Source organism: Dama dama, chromosome 18 (genome assembly GCF_033118175.1).
Source record: "Dama dama isolate Ldn47 chromosome 18, ASM3311817v1, whole genome shotgun sequence".
Taxonomy (NCBI): domain Eukaryota; kingdom Metazoa; phylum Chordata; class Mammalia; order Artiodactyla; family Cervidae; genus Dama; species Dama dama.
The window spans coordinates 77,409,029-77,423,051 of NC_083698.1; the positions used below are offsets into that span (position 1 = coordinate 77,409,029).

The 14,023-nt window shown below is 38.1% G+C and overlaps 1 long non-coding RNA gene and 1 pseudogene across 2 annotated transcripts in view; both read left to right on the forward strand.

Moving 5' to 3' along the window:
• LOC133072419 (uncharacterized) overlaps positions 1-14,023 on the forward strand; it is a 61,063-nt gene that overhangs the window by 6,127 nt on the left and 40,913 nt on the right. The window contains exons 2-3 of one of the 2 annotated variants that reach the window (XR_009696733.1): positions 994-1,199; positions 11,284-12,824. This is a non-coding gene — a long non-coding RNA (uncharacterized LOC133072419). Of the gene's footprint in view, positions 1-993; positions 1,200-11,283; positions 12,825-14,023 lie in introns of those variants that run through there. The other variant, XR_009696732.1, reaches the window with a different exon arrangement.
• LOC133072703 (small ribosomal subunit protein eS26-like) lies at positions 4,835-5,229 on the forward strand (annotated as a pseudogene).

The window sequence follows — 14,023 nt, forward strand, 5'->3', positions numbered from 1 at the left end:
CCAAGGGACTCTCAAGAGTCTTCTCCAACACCACAGTTCAAAAGCATCAATTCTTCAGTGCTCAGTTTTCTTTATGGTCCAATTCTCACATCCATACATAACTATGGAAAAACCATAGCTTTGACTAGACAGACCACTGTCAGCAAAGTAATGTCTCTGCTTTTTAATATGCTGTCCAGGTTTCCCAGAGCTTTTCTTCCAAGGAGCAAGCATCTTTTAATTTCATGGCTGCAGTCACATTCTGCAGTGATTTTGGAGCCCAAGAAACTAAAGTCTGTCACTATTTCCATTGTTTCCCCATCTATTTGCCATGAAGTGATAGGACGGGATGCCATGATCTTAGTTTTCTGAATGTTGAGTTTTAAGCCAACTTTTCCACTCTCCTCTTTCACTTCCATCAAGAGGCTCTCATTCCTCTTCGCTTTCTGCAATAAGGGTGGTATCATCTGCATATCTGAGGTTATTGATATTTGTCCTGGTGATCTTGATTCCAGCTTGTGCTTCATCCAACCCAGCATTTCACATGATGTATTCTGCATATAAGTTAAATAAGCAGGGTGACAATATACAGCCTTGACGTACTCCTTTCCCGATTTGGAACCAGTCTGTTGTTCCATGTCCAGTTTTACCAGTTGCTTCTTGACCTGCATACAGATTTCTGAGAAGGCAGGTCAGGTGGTCTGGTATTCCCATCTCTTGAAAAATTTTCCATAGTTTGTTGTGATCTGCACAGTGAAAGGCTTTGGTGTAGTCAATAAAGCAGAAGTAGATGTTTTTCTGGAACTCTCTTGCTTTTTCAATGATCCAACAGATGTTGGCAATTTGATCTCTGGTTCCTCTGCCTTTTCTAAATCCAGCTTGAACATCTGGAAGTTCACAGTTCACATACTATTGAAGCCTAGCTTAGAGAATTTTGAGCATTATTTTGCTAGCGTGTGAGATGAGTACAATTGTGCAGCAATTTGAAGATCCTTTGTCTTTGCCTTTCTTTAGGGTTGGAATCAAAACTGACCTTTTCCAGTCCTGTGGCCACTGCTGAGTTTTCCAAATTTGCTGGTGTATTGAGTGCAGCACTTTCACAGCACCATCTCTTAGGATTTGAAGTAGCTCAACTGGAATTCCATCACCTCCACTAATTTTGTTCGTAGTGATGCTTCCTAAGGCCCACTTGAGTTCACATCCAGGATGTCTGACTCTAGGTGAGTGATCACACCATCGTGGTTATCTGGATCATGAAGATCTTTTTTGTATCATTCTGTGTATTCTTGCTACCTCTTCTTAATATCTTCTGCTTTTGTTAGGTCCATACCATTTCTGTCCTTTTTTGTGCCCATCTTTGCATGAAATGTTCCTTGGTATCTCTAATTTTCTTGAAGATATCTCTGGTCTTTCCCATTCTATTGCTTTCCTTATTTCTTTACATTGGTGACTGAAGAAGGCTTTCTTATCTCTCCTTGCTATTCTTTGGAACTCTGCATTCAAATGGGTATATCTTTCTTTTTCTCCTTTGCCTTTAGCTTCTCTTATTTTTTCAGCTATTTTTAAGGCCTCCTCAGACACCATTTTGCCTTTTTGCATTTCTTTCTCTTGGGGATGGTCTTGATCACTGCCTACAGTACAATGTCACAAACCTCCATCCATAGTTCTTCAGACACTCTATCATATCTAATCTCTTGAATCTGTTTGTCACTTTCACATTTAATCATAAGAGATTTGATTTAGGTCATACTGAATGGTCTAGTGGTTTTCCCTACTTTCTTCAATTTAAGTCTGAACTTGGCAGTAAGGAGTTCATGATCTGAGTCACCATCAGCTCCCGGTCTTGTTTTTGCTGACTGTGTATTGTTTCTCCATCTTTGGCTGCAAAGAATATAATCAATCTGATTTCCATGTTGACCATCCGGTGATGTCCATGCGTAGAGTCTTCTCCTGTGTTGTTGGAAGAGGGTGTTTGCTATGACCAGTGCGTTCTCTTGGCAAAACCCTGCTAGCCTTTTACCAGCTTTGTTTTGTACTGCAAGGCCAAAGTTGCCTGTTCTCCAGGTATCTCTTGACTTCCTACTTTTGGATCTGCCAAATCAACCCTGGACCAATAAAGACATAAAACTAGTAATATGATTATGCCACTATTTTTTTCCAATTTCATTACAGATAAACTAAATTCCTAAATATTACAAGGGCTTCCCTGATGGCTCAGATCATAAGGAATCTGGCTGCAGTGCAGTAGACCCCAGTTTGATCCCTGGGTCACAATGATCCTGTTGAGAAAGGAATGGCAAGCCACTTCAGTATTCTTACCTGGAGAATTCCATGGACAGAGGAGCTTGGTGGGCTACAGTCCATGGGGTCACACAGAGTCGGACATAACTGAGCATGCACACACACATAAATACTACAATGTGAGCCCCATGCCCCCATTCCACTTCAGTGGTGGGTATCATTAATGACAGCATTCTTTCCTGCTCATCCTAAACATAGCCTCAGAATCCATCTCAACATAAGTTTCTAAAACCCACATCACCCAGCAGCTCAGGCTTGAGAAGCACATGGGCCAAGTGTGCTTCAGCAACTAAGTGTGGTTCACCAGAAAGGCAAATGATCATGCAGTGCTTATTCCCAATGAGAGGATTTTGAGGCTACAGTGTCTCCTTTCTTAAAGAGACCAGCATCCTTTTCTCTGGCCCCAGGGCCAGATTTTGGGCACTCCAGATTATGGGGACCCTCACTTGACTATGCTGTACCCCTCAGTCTCTTTCTGTGAGGGTAAAGCCTTTCCTTCATGTCTATCACCACTCTGGGCTTTCCCGTACCTTCAAACTGAGGTGCCTTCCCAGGAGTGGAATCAAAGGAAAGAAAAGAGGTAGGGGGAGACTTTGGGGTCTCTACCAGGGTTTTGGGGATTAAGTCCTCATTCACTCTGAAAGGAACTGGCAACACAGAGGGAGTGAGGACAGGGAGTTTTGGGAAACTGGCTGGAGGGAAGGTGAAGTTCAGTGATATTCCTGATTATAATCCCCACATCATTCGTCACTTTGTTCTTAAATAAACCATGGGACATAGACATACACAAAGCAATATATACCAGAATAAAAGAAAATATAACACAGGACTTCCCTTGTGGTCCAGTGGTTAAGACCTCCTGCTTCTACTGCAGGGGGCATAGGTTTCATCCCTAGTTGGGAACTAAGATCCTGCATGCTGTGTGGCAAAGCCAAAAAATTAAAAAAAAAAAAAAAAAGAAGAAGAAAAGCAAATACAACATGAAATTTGCAATAAAACTTAAGATCAATGTCACTAGTGAAACTCTGAAACAATGTGTCACTCCCAAGCTCATCTATTACCTCTGAATCAGAAATAATACCAGTAATGAAATTATTTTTCGTGCTTGTTCTGAAGCAATTTTTCCTATTTGGAGCATTGGTTGGTCAAAAAGGATTCACACACTGACACAAAACTACTCATGTTAGTTATTGTGTATTAGTTATGCCTTAGTTATAGAGTCAGATGAATACACTGAATTATGTCAAGATATAAAGGATATGTAATTTACTGGAATCAGTATTTTGTTAATGTTTAATTTCAAAAGAATACTTATATACCCTTAGGAGATAGATATTCAGGAATATTTGGAAGTATGACTACAGAACAATCCTTTAAATTTCTAATTACATCAACTAAGACTTGACAGAGAAAGCATAAACAAGTAAGCCATTTATGTAGTGTTCAAAGTTCTCATTAATAAGGTCATTATAGCCTTAAAATACACTATTGGTGATATAGATCAAAGGAAATAACTTCTACTAGAACTTTTTAACTGACCACATGAATCTTATTTTGTGTTCAGAGTATTGCAATAAAATTATTAGAATCTGATAAAATTATTAGGATCAATTGATTCATCCTTATATTTATGATCAGATGATTTTCAACAAGGGTGCCAAGACAATTTGATGGAGAAGAATAGTCCTTTCAACAAATGGTTATGATGAAGGAGATTATTGTTGATTGATGAAAACAACAACTGTTCAGCCTCCTCCCCATTCTCCTTTTCCCCATTATCAGAATATAAATAATAGCAAAGAAAAAAAATGGTGCTTGAATAACTTGATAGCCACATGCAAAAGAATGAAGCTGACCCCAACCTCATACAATATACAAAAATTAGCTCAGAATGGATCAGAGGCCCAATATAAGAGCTAAAAATAAAAAACTCTGAGAAGTAAACATAGGAATAAATATTTGCAACCTTGGGTTACACAAAGCCTCAGATGAGACATCTAAAGCACAGGTGACAAAAGGAAAAATAGATGAATTGGATTTGTCAAAATTAAACAGCTTGTGTTGCTTCAAATGGCACCATCAAGAAAGTAAAAAAGACAACACATATATCTTTACAAATTATTTCTATGGTAAGGGATTTGTATGTAGGATATATAAAGAACTCCTGCAACTCAATAATGGAAATATAAATCGCCCAATTTTAAAATGGCTAAAGGATCTGAATAGATATTTCTCAAAAGAAGACATACAAATGGCCACAAAAGAAAGTTGAAATAATGCTCAATAACATTTAGCCATTAAGGAAATTCGGGCTTTTCAGGTGGCTCAGTGGTAAAGAATCTGCCTGCTAGGCAGGCGATGAGGGTTCTATCCCTGGGTCAGGAAGATCCCCTGGAGAAGGAAATGGCAACCCAAACCAGTATTCTTGCCTGGGAAATCCCATGGACAGAGAAGACTGGGCTACATTTCGTGGGGTTGCAAAGAGTAGGACACAATTTAGCGACTAAACAAAAAACAAAAACAAAAAAAAAAAAAGGAAATTCACATAAACACAATGAGATATCGCTTTAAAACACGAGGATGGCGTTCTTTCCTCCCTGCTTCCAAGAAAAGAAGGAACAGTGGTTGTGCCGGAAAGGGCCGCGGCTACATGCAGCTTGTTCACTGCACTAACTGTGCCCGATGCGTGCCTGAGATAGGCCAGTAAGAAGCCAGTCATTCAGAGCATCTTAGAGGCCTGTCAGGGACACTTCTGAAGCGAGTGTTTTCAATGCCTATGTGCTTTCCAAGCTGTGTGTGAAACTACATTACTGCGAGAGTTGTGCCATTCACAGTACGATAGTTAGGAATCCTTCTGCGGAAGCCAGAAAGGACTGTACACCTCCACCTCGGTTTAGACCTGCGGGTGCTGCCTCACGTCCTCCACCTTGTAAAGAGGCAAGTCCTTAAAGGCTGAAGAAATACTGTTCTCTGAAAAGACAATAAAATGGAAAATGTACTTTGAAAAAAACAAAACAGAGTGACTACAATCAATAGACAAGTTTTGGAAAACAGCACCAGACTGCTGTATACTGAGACTTCTGCTTAAAACTCTTCAGTTGCTCGCAGCTGCATCCCAACTGCATTCTAGGAAAAAGTGCTAACGCCATCAGAGGTTCACATTACTCTGAATGATTCGAGTCTCACTTATAGTTCCACACTTATCTTTCTATGTCTGCTCAAACTCAGCCCTCTGGAACTTCTTTTCAGTTCTTTGAATGTCCTGTTCGTCTCTCAATGCTGGGTCTTCACACGGGCTTGGTCCCACTATGTGGAACACTTACCCCACTTCCCACCTCCCAACTAGGTCTAATTTTTACATTTTCAAATATAAATTTACATATTCAAATATCATTTGAACTTTTCTCTGACACCCCCCACCACTACCATCACTAAGGTTGGATTAAATTTTTCTTTTTTATGTTCCCAATGAATAGTGTCCTTCTTCATCAAGCATGTACTACAGTCTTCTCTTTCCTGGCCTGTATCCTTCAATAAACTGTAGATTGTAGCACAATAGAAGCAATGTCTATTCATCGTCATATCAAGCCTCCCACAATATTTGGTACCTGCAAGTGTGGAAGAATTAATGAATAGATTTTTTAAAAAAAGATCTTTTGATGTGGACCATTTTAAAATCTTTATTGAATTTGTTTCAATGTTGCTTCTCATTTATGTTGTTTTTTTGGTTTTTTTGGCCCCTGAGGCATGTAGGATATTAGCTTCCTGATCAGGGATCACACCCACACCCCCTGCCATTGGAAGATGAAGTCTTAATCCCTGGACTGCCAGGGAAATCCTTAATGAATGGATTGATTTTGCTGATTCATCAATTAAAATACTTCTGTTAGCTACTCTAACAGTCTTAAAGGAATTTATTGGAAGGGTAAAAAGGTCTCATGAATTGACAAGAAGTTGTAATACCAGTCTTGAAAAATAGGTAAAGAGCTGGGTAACTCCAGCAGCCAAGAAGCTGGAAAATGTTAGCAACGAATAGCCCAGAAGACTGAGAGGGACACAGTCACCTTTTTTTATACGACCCTGTTGCTGCCTCTTTAGGATTCCACCTCAAATTCTCTTGGAGATAATTTCCCCACTGCTGGGAATTGCCCCTTCATCTTTGTGTCACTTGATCAAGATGTACATTTCGGGAAAAGAGATCATTGGCTAGTGATGATGTGCCATGCCCAGGCTGCTGAAGATGAGTAATATCAGGTCAGGGCCTGTCACACATCCAGAGAGGGAATGAGGGCATGCCTTTCACCAGGACAGTGGGGAATTCCCTCACACAGGAAGAAGGGTTGGATACAGTGAAGCTAAGCAAGTACAGCTGTCTGCTACAGCTGTCTAGAACTAAAGCGAAATATGTGTTTCCACACAGAACTGTTTGTTTTGGTGCCATGTGTGTATTTACGGCCTCTAGAGTGGCTTAGTAAGTAATAAAAACACATGAATTGAGTGTGATGTTTTTAGAGAAACATAATCTTTATCCTGTAGTCAAGTGGAATATTCAGTAATTCAGATATGGTTGTGCGAGAAGTTTTACTTAATGAAGTGTTCAGTTAAGGGTAGAAAAAGAAATTACAAAATGAACATTTAAAACATCAACTGGAAAGCACTTAAAGTACTTTTAGTTGCACCAGGCAAAAGTTATATGGGGCTCCCATCTCAATTACAGCACAGAATTCTACCTTTCTGTGAAAATAGCAATCGACCTAGAAATCTAAAAGGCTTTGAAAATCACTCAATAAATTTTTACATGTCTGTAGGAGTCTTAAGGAAACTGTGTGGTAATTCATGTTTGTCAATAATGCAACAGGAATTCAGAGTCGTATAGACAAGATGAAGGGTTTTTCTCAGATATGGAAGAAATAAACCATCTAAGAAAAAAAATGTCCAATGTAAAACCTGAAAAACCAGAAGTGAAAAAGAAACATGCATTCACACAAAACCCAGCACATCAATGTTTATGCAGCTTTATTCATAATTCTCAAAATTTGGAAGCAACCAAGATGCTCTTCAGTAAGTAAGTGGATTAACTGTGGTACATACAGACAATGGAATATTACCCAGCAATAAAAAATAATTGAATTACCCAGTCACACACACACACACATACACACACACACACACACACACACACACATACACAAAAAAACCCCCAAAAAACCATGGAGGGAACTTAGGTACATATTGCTAAGTGAGAGAAGTCAATTTGAAAAGGCTCACAATACTTATTTCAACTATATGACATTCTGAAAAAGGCAAAACCAGAAATAGTAAAAAAGACTAGGGGTTCAGAGCAAGGGAGGAATTCATAGGTGGAGCAAAAGGATATTTTTAAGGAAGTGAAATTTGTTTTATATGATATTATAAAGGCAGATACCTGTCATTAGACATTTGTCAAAATCCACAGAATGTACAACATGAAGAGTAAACCCTAATATAAACTTTAGTTGGATTTTAGTTAATAAAAATGTATCAATATTGGCTCATTAATTGTAACAAATATGCTGCACTAATATAAGATGTTAATAGAAGAAACTGGGCATGGGGTATATACGAGAACTTTCAGCTCAAGTTTCCTACAACTGCTTTTTATTTTTTTAAAAAAAAGTAGATTAATTTTTTCAAGACTGATGCATGTACAATTATAATTTTGAAATACTATAAACTTCTTAGCTGTATTTCCAAATTAATAAAGACTGGTATTTTCTTCACAAGTGGTAGGTGAAATGCTCACTAAGGAATAAAATGAAGTAGATGGACATAAATATGCAAGTAACTATTCACTGTCTATACATTAGCCAGCCTCCAAGATGATCCCCCATGATTTTCATCTCCTTTTATTGTTGTTTTATGCCCCTAAATTTTGTGGTATTTTTTATGCAGTAATAGACAATGGATACATGACTTTCAATGAGGATTCAATCAATGGATGCACATCAAGAAGTAAAAATCTTGAGGATAAATTAACAACTTTGGATTTACAGGACTTTGGAGAGGTTGTGACTTAGGTATAGGAAGTTTACAGAAGGAAGGAATCATTCTGTAATGATTTCAAGGTCTATAGGGAACTAACCGCTCCTGCCCACTCCCTGGCAGCTAGGTGGTCACACCTGGGTGGGTGGTCGTGTGTAATATATATATATTACACATATAGTATATTATATGCATTAGTATATTATATATTATACTACATATAATATATGAGTATATTATATAATAGTATATTGTAAAAAAAATAGTATATTGTATATATATGTTACATATATATAGTGACAAATGTATAACGCCTATTAAGCACCATACAAAATAAAGCTAAAACAAGTTTTTCGCAAAAACAGAAGTTTCCTCCTACCTCTTTGAAATCAGCCTCTACCTTCAACAGTCCCAGGCAACTAGCTGTAAATTAATTTTCATGTTGTAGAATTTCTGATGAATTGAATCATACATAGGGTATGTGGTTTTTGCTTCTCTTGCTTAGCATAATGTTTTTGAGATTCATCAAGTTGTAGCTTGTATCAGTAATTCATTTCCTTTTCTTGCTGAGCAGTACTCCATTGTATGGATATACCACATGTCACCTGTGGTTGGACATTCCAGTTGTTTGCAGTTTGGGACTACTATGAATAAGATTCTGGGTTTATTTCCCTGGTGGCTCAAACTGCAATGAGTCTGCCTGCAATGTGGGAGATCTGGGTTCAATCCCTGGGTCATGAAGATCCCCTGGAGAAGGAAATGGCAACCCACTCCAGTATTGTTGCCTGGAGAATTCCATGGACGGAGGAGCCTGGCAGGCTACAGTCCATGGGGTCTCAAAGTGAAGTGAAAAAGAAACATGCATTCACACAAAACCCTGCACGACTGAGCAACTACTACACACACACGCAAGGTTCATGTAGCCGCCACTGAAGTATCATACAAAATAGTGCTGCTGTCCTGAAAAGATCCCCTGTGCTTCACCCTATTCAACCATTTCTTGCTCCCCTTAAACCTCTGGCAATTGCTACAGTTTTACTTTTCCAGGTTATAATTGAAATTATACAGTACTTAGTCTTTTCAGACAGGCATCTTTCACTTAGCAATGTGTATTTAAAATTGATCTGCGTCTTTTCATGGCTCAATAGCTCTTTTCTTTTTCTCACTGAAAAATATTCCACTGCACAGATGTACCACAGTTTGGTTGTCCTTTCACCTATTGAAGGATATCTTGCTTGTTCCCAGCTTGGGGTGATTATGAACAAAGCTGATGATACCGTCATTTGTGTGCAGGTTTCTGTGTAGACATAAAATTTCAGTTCAGTTGGGTAAATACTTGGGAGTGCAACTGCTGAATCATATGGTAAGATTGTGCCTAGACTATTTTTAACTTTGTAAGAAACTGCCACAGTGTACCATTTTCCATTCCCATTAGTAATAAATGAGAGTTCCTATTCTCTACATCCTCTCCAGCAACACACCCGACAATAGATATGCAGTGGTATCTCATTGTTTTATTTATTTATCTATTTATCACTGGCTATGCTGGGTCTTCATTGCTGTGTGGGCTTTTCTCTTGTAGTGACAAGCAGGGGCTTTCTCTCTAGTTGTGGTGCTCAGGCTTCACATTGCAGTGGGATACCTTGTTGTATAGCACGGGTTCTAGGCGCTCAACAGCACTGGGGCTCAGGCGTTATGGCTCCCGGGCTCAATAGCTGCGGCACATGGGTCTAGCTGTTCTGTGGCATGTGGGATCTTCCCAGATCAGGGATCAAACCCATGTCTCCTGCATTGACAGATTCTTTATTACTGAGCCACTAAGGAAGCCCTCATTGTAATTTTAATTTGAAGTTCCCTAATGACAAATGCTATGGAGCATTTTTCATATGCTTGTTTGATATGTGTGTATCTTCTTTGATGTGTTCTTTTTATATCTGTTGCCCATTTTTAAAAATTGGATTGTTTTCTTATTGTTGAGCTGTAAGATTCTTGGTGTATTGGTGATACAAATTCTTTTCAATTATGAATTTTGTAAATATTTTTTGCCTGTCTGAGTATGGTCTTTTGGTCTTGTTTAGTCACTTAAATATTTAATATTTTGCTTAAATATTTACAAAAACAATATTTTATAAATTTGTTTTTGGTCTGAGTCTGCTCTTTTGATTCTCTTTCACATAACAGACATATTCAATTTTTATAAAGGACAACTTATCAAGTTTTTCTTTTAGGGACACGCTTTTGTTGTATATAAACATTTATCACCAAACCTAAGGTCATCTATATTTTCTCATTTGTTGCCACTAGAAATTTTGTAGCTTTGGATTTTAAAGCTAGGTCCATGACCCATTTTTATTTAATTTTCATGAAAGGTGTGCAGAGGTGTTTTTTTTTAATATTCCGTTTTCTTTCAGTTCATTGCTAGTATTAGAAATAGTTATGCTTTAATGACAATTTTGTGCCCTTCAAAGAATTTGTTCATTTCATCTGACTTGTGGAATTTATTGGCATAAAGTTCTTCAAAATTTTACTTTACATCTTTCAATGTGTGCTGTGATCGCTCCTCTTTCAACCCTGTTATTTTAAATTTATCCTGTCTCTTTTCATTTTTTATCTGTTTAGCTAGTAGCTTGTCATTTTTCTTCATCATTTACAGAGTTAACTTTTAGTTTTCATTTTTGTTTCTCCACTTTCTATTTCATTGACTTCTACTTTTATCTTTACTAGTTCTTTCCTCTAGCTTACTTTGGGTTTAATTTGCTCTTTGTTTACTAGCTTCTTAAAGACAAAGCATAGATTATTGATTTTAGATCTTATTTTTTTCTTCACAGAATTTTTTAAATTGAAGAATAGTTGATACACAATGTTGTGTTAGTTTCAGGTGTATGACAAATTGATTCAGTTATTCAATATCTTTTTTAAAAAAAAATATACAGATTAATACAGGTAATTAGGCTCTGATCATATATCTTTTGGGCTTCCCAGGTGGTACAGTGGTAAAGAATCCACTTGAGAAGCAGGAGGCCTGGTTTCGATCCCTGGATTGGGAAGATCCCCTGGAGAAGGAGACAGCAACCCACTCTAGTATTCCCAGCAGCCCACGGGATTGCCTGGGAAATCCCGTGAACAGAGGAGCCTGGCAGGCCTACAGTCCATGGAGTCGCAAAAAGTCAGACATGACTTAGCGACTAAACAATATGTATCTTTTGATTACTAGCTTCTAATTTAATTCCATTATGGTCAAATAACATGCTCACTATGATTTCCATATACATAAATTTATTCAATCTTATCTTGTGGTTAAATATATGGCCTATCTTACTGATTACTCTAGTCAGCTTAAAAAATATGTATTCTTCTGTTGTTGAGGGTAGTGTTCTTTAATAAGAAAATAGTGTTCTATAGGTGACAACAGGTCAGTTAAATTTTCTTATAGTTCTATATGCTTACATATCTGCTACTTAATCAGTTACAGAGCTGAGTGAAATCTACTGCAATTGTGGATTTTTCATTTCTTTTTTAATTCTACCAACTTTTGCTTCATGTATTTTGAAATGCTGTTTTTATTGCCTACACATTGAGAAATTAAATCTTCCTGATGAGTTTAACCCCCACTCTTTTTCGTCATACTGAGTTTTTCTCCCGGCTAGTGAGGTTGTATTTTCACCTTCTCTTGTCTAGTAATTTTGACTAGAAGTTGAGTATTTTGAATGTTATGGTTCTGAATATTTTGATTTTTTTAAAAAACATTTATTTATTTGGCTGTACTGGATCTTAGTTGCAGCATGGGGTATCTAGTTCCCTGAACAGGTATCAAGCCAGGGCTCATTGCACTGGGAGCACAGAATCTTAGCCACAAGACCACCAGGGAAGTCCCTTGAATATTTGGACACTTTTATCTCATTTAATGAGTATTAAGTTTGCTTGTCAGGCAATTTAGTTACTTGGGGATCATCTTGATCATATCAAGACCTACTTGTAAGCTTTGTTATGGTAGATTTAAAGTAACTTTTATTGTAGTGCTTATTTAAACCCAACTGATAAGGCATAACGCTTTTGGTTCTCTATTGCATGCCACAGGTTTTTTTTTTTTTTATGTTTTCTTCACTCTAGTTAGTAGGAGATCAATTGTCTCTTAGCCCTGTGTGAGCTCTAAGATTTGTTTAGCTCATAGATCCTAGTTGTTGTTCTTTACCCAGCCTCGAATAGTTTCATTTTACATACGTTTAGATTATTATTCTGCCAAATAATCAAGGAAATCCCTAGGCAGAGTTTCAGATCTCCTTCTTTACATATCCCCCTTCTCTTTGGTGTTTCACCCCATAAATTGCAGCCACCTCAGTCTTCCAAGTCCTTATTTCTGGATTCCTGGCTCATCAACACAGTGAGATCTCCCAGTGATGTATGGATTTCTTCTCCTGATACTATTGTCCAGAAGTTGCCCCCAAAGGAATGCTGCCACAGTCAAAAGCTATACCTTATTGGTTTCCTTTCTGAAAGAAAGGCTGAAAATAAATGGCTTTGGATATTTATTTCAAATGTTTTGTCCAGTTTTCTAGTTATTTATAGCAGATGGCAAGCTCCATACCAGTAACCCCATCACAAGTGGAAGAAGAAGTCTGTTACCTCATTTTAAATATGAATAAAGATGTCCCTAATGGTCCAGTGGTTAAGACTTCACACTTCCAGTGCAGGGTACACAGGTTCAATCCCTGATTGGGCAACTAAGATCTTACATGCCATGTGGCCAAAAATATAAAATAAATAAATGTGAATGAATCAGCAGACATCTGAGGGCAATAGAACATAGGTATACTTCAAATTTTAGAATGTAATATGAATGCTATAACATTGAATATACATGTATAAGGTGAAAGTATTAGTCGCCTAGTTGTGTCCAACTCTTTTGCAACCCCATGGTCTGTAGACCGCCAAGCTCCTCTGTCCATGGGATTTTTCAGGCAAGAAAACTGGAGTGGGTTGCCATTTCCTTCTCCAGGGGATCTTCTGGAACGCTGGTCTCCTGCATGGCAGACAGATTCTTTACCATCTAAGCCACAGTGAAGTCACTTTGTTAGGGTTGTTATAACAAATTACCACAAACTGATAACTTAAAACAACAGAAATTTTATTATTTTATTTATTTATTTTTTGGCCATACTGTGCAGCATGCAGGATCTTAGTTCCCCGACCAGGGATTGAACCCATGCCGCCTGCATTCGGAGCACTGAGTCTTAACCCCTGAACTCCCAGGGAAGTCCTCAGCAGGAATTTTTTGGTCACACAGTTCTGAAGGCTAGAAATCCAAGGTCTAGGTGCCAGCAGGGTTGGTTCATTCTGAGGGTTGTGACGGAGAATCTTTTCCATGTCTCTCCGTTAGCTTCTGGAGGGTTACCAGCAATCTGTGGCATTCCCTGGTTTTGCTGCATCACCCCAATCTCTGCGTTTCTCTTGATGCGGCATTCTCCTTGTATATACATCTGTTTCCAAATTTCCCCCCTTTTGAGAACATCAGTCATGTTGGATTAGGGACCCACCCTACTTTGGTATGATCTCATCTTAACTAATTATATCTGCAATCACCCTATTTCCATATAAGGCCACATTCTGAGGTACTAGGGATTAGGACTTCAGCATAAGAATTTTAGTGGGGTGGGGGGACATGATTCAACCCATAGCAATAATTAAGATGCTGCTGCCAAAAATATGTGAGGTAGAAAGGGAA